Source organism: Eriocheir sinensis, chromosome 6 (genome assembly GCF_024679095.1).
Source record: "Eriocheir sinensis breed Jianghai 21 chromosome 6, ASM2467909v1, whole genome shotgun sequence".
Taxonomy (NCBI): domain Eukaryota; kingdom Metazoa; phylum Arthropoda; class Malacostraca; order Decapoda; family Varunidae; genus Eriocheir; species Eriocheir sinensis.
The window spans coordinates 8,185,339-8,188,152 of record NC_066514.1 but is presented as its reverse complement, the minus strand read 5'-3'; positions in this window follow the sequence as shown (position 1 = coordinate 8,188,152).

Sequence of the window (2,814 nt, the reverse complement as noted above, 5' to 3'; positions counted from 1 at the left end):
ATTTGAGCTAGATGTCCCCTCCCATTACTCCTCCCATTGCTCCCATTACTCCTCCCCCCCTCCCCTATACTAAAAAATCCCTCAGGGTACCAAGTGCTCGCTCAAGGGAGTCTGAGAGAGCCTCAACACCCTTGAACGTCAAGTGTATCCCGTCACGGGCGTAGAGGGCGTCGTTGCCAAAGAAAAGGTCCCAATTGTCGACGAACAGCCACCCATTGCGCCCGAAGCGCTCAGCAAGTCTGCTGTTCACTGCTATCGCCCTGGACAGCCATCCATCGCCAACGCCCCTCCTTGGCAGGACGCCACACACTACTGGCGACCCACCAGCGTCACGTATCCTGCCTAACAATTCTCTAAAACGCCTGAGAAGGTCCTCGCTTAGCACACGAGAAACGTCGTTTCCGCCACAGCTGAGAAAAACAATGGGGTTCGATCCCTCGCTTGCCATACACGCCTCAATCCTGTCTGATATATGGCCCACCCCTGCCCCTGGGAAACACACCCTCGTCCTGTTCTTATCCTTGGAGCAAAAATACCTGTCAACATAACGAACCTGACTATCACCAACAACAAGAACCCGACGGTCGGAAGGGGGCCAAGAGGGGTGGGTGAAGGGGAGGGAGAGCAGGAAGGAGGGAGGGACCTGCTGTGAAGAACGAGGAGAAATTGTGGAAGAGGTGGAAGGTGGGAAGGAGGAGGAGGAGGAAGAGGAAGAAGGAGAAAGGGAGGGTGAGGTGGTGGAGGAGGAAGAGGGGGAAAGGGAAGGTAAGGGACAGGTGTTGGAGGGAGGGACGAGCGAAGAGGCGGAGGACAAGGAGGAGAAAGAGGGAGAGGAGGAGGAGGAGGAGCGTGGGCGGGACGAGGGAGAGGGGGACGGAAGAGGAAGGCGAGGAATTGGAGGCGGAGGAGGAGGGGGAGGAGGAGGAGGAGGAAGGAGGAGTAGGTGAAAGGGAGAGTGAGGTGGGGAGGGAGGGACGGACGAGGAGAGGGAGGAGGAGGGGAAGGGGAAGGTGAAGGACAGGTGTGGGAGGAGGGACGAGCGAAGAGGCGGAGGACAAGGAGGAGAAAGAGGAGGAGGAGGAGGAGGAGGGTGGGCGGGGAGAGGGGAGAGGGGGGACGGAAGAGGAGGGCGAGGAGGAGGAGGAGGAGGAGGAGGAGGAGGAGGAAGAGGAGGAAGAAGAGGAGGAGGGGTGGGAAGCGGGGAGATCGGAGATGGTCGAGGAGGAGGAGGAGGAGGAGGAGGGGAGGCTGCTGTGTGGGTGAAGACATACTGGAGGAGGAGGACGAGGAAGAAGAGGAAGAGGAAGGGGAGGAGGAGGAGGCGGGGCTTGTTGCTGCTGCACTAACCAGTAAGTGTACCTGGGCGGCGAGAGTCGTAACCCTATTCTCTAACTCTATGATCCTCTGATCATCCTTCTGAGTCTTAACGCAGAACCTACAAACGTCCTTGGAAAGAAAGTACTGCTTGGCCATGCGAAGGCCACACCCAGAACAACGCTTGAGGGACGTCATGGTGAAGATATGGGCGAGGCAAGACGGAAACAATTAGGCGCGTTAAGACGATAACAAAGTACGCAGCTGCGGTGAGGTCGTCAGGTCAAAAATGTGTATCTAGGAAAACATACCAACAGCTGCTGTGAGGTCGCAGTCAGGTCAATTCCCCGGGGAAAAGGGTGTGTCTCGGGTAAAAAGGCGCGGTTATTTCTACCCACCAAGACAAAACATAGGCCAATATTAATATACTGAGAAATCACTTATGTAAAGAAGATAATAACTGTGTTCACTAGGTTTGCGCGGAAAGTGGATTATCTAGTGTTTTGTGTGGACTTAGAAATTAACGTAGCTTGGCGCGCCTGATTCACGTAGTCCTATTATCACAGCACAGTAAAGTATCCTAATAATAGAAGAAGAAAACACAAAAGCAATATAAAAACAAAAGCAATATAAAACCGTGTAGCACTGGGTTGGCGTGAAAGAATGTTGAATTTAGTGCAGATGTGGGAAGCTTAATACACTTGTCCTAGGAGTAACTGTGGATCACTATCTAACTAAGTAAATACTAAATCAGAACACTTAGCGGTCTGTAGTAGAAGGCAGGGTAATCCTTCTGGTTTTGTAGTCCTCCAGTACAGCAGCAGTTCACAGAAGCACAGAACGCCTTACACCGCGAAAGCAGAGGAAAACAGAGGAAAGAGCGAGTTGGCACCACACAGCAGTGGGGCAAAGTCACGTGTGAACCCAAGGAAGGTCGCGCTCTGACGGCTCCCTCCAACTCCTGCGAGGACTATTGGCACCTCATCACCAGAACAGAGCCAGACCACTACCCGCTGCCCAACATCGCCGACAGCACCTCTTTCCTCCGCGGTGCCAAAATCTTCTCAAAATTGGACCTTCTGAAGGACTACTACCAGGTCCCTGTGCACCCGGAGGACATCCCAAAGACCGCCATCACCACGCCCATCGGCACCTTCGCCTTCAATTACAGCTATTTAGGCCTGCGAAACTCTGGCGCCACCTTCCAACGGATGATGGACGGAATCCTCGGTTACTTACTGACACTGAACCACCCGTCTTACCCCAACCCTCCCACCAAAGGAGCGTGTTGCCCACCGAGGGGAGCTACACCCTGCCCTGCGGTGGACTCAACCCCCAGATGAAAGGGCACGGGGAGTATACGGGACGCCACGCACGGCAAACACGTGGGGAGACAGTAGCCCTGCCCTGGGTGGTAAGAGGGCATGGCGGGAGAAAGCAACATCACCAGTAGGCCTCCTCTACCGGTGATGAGGGGGGAGCACTTGGTCCACGAGGCGA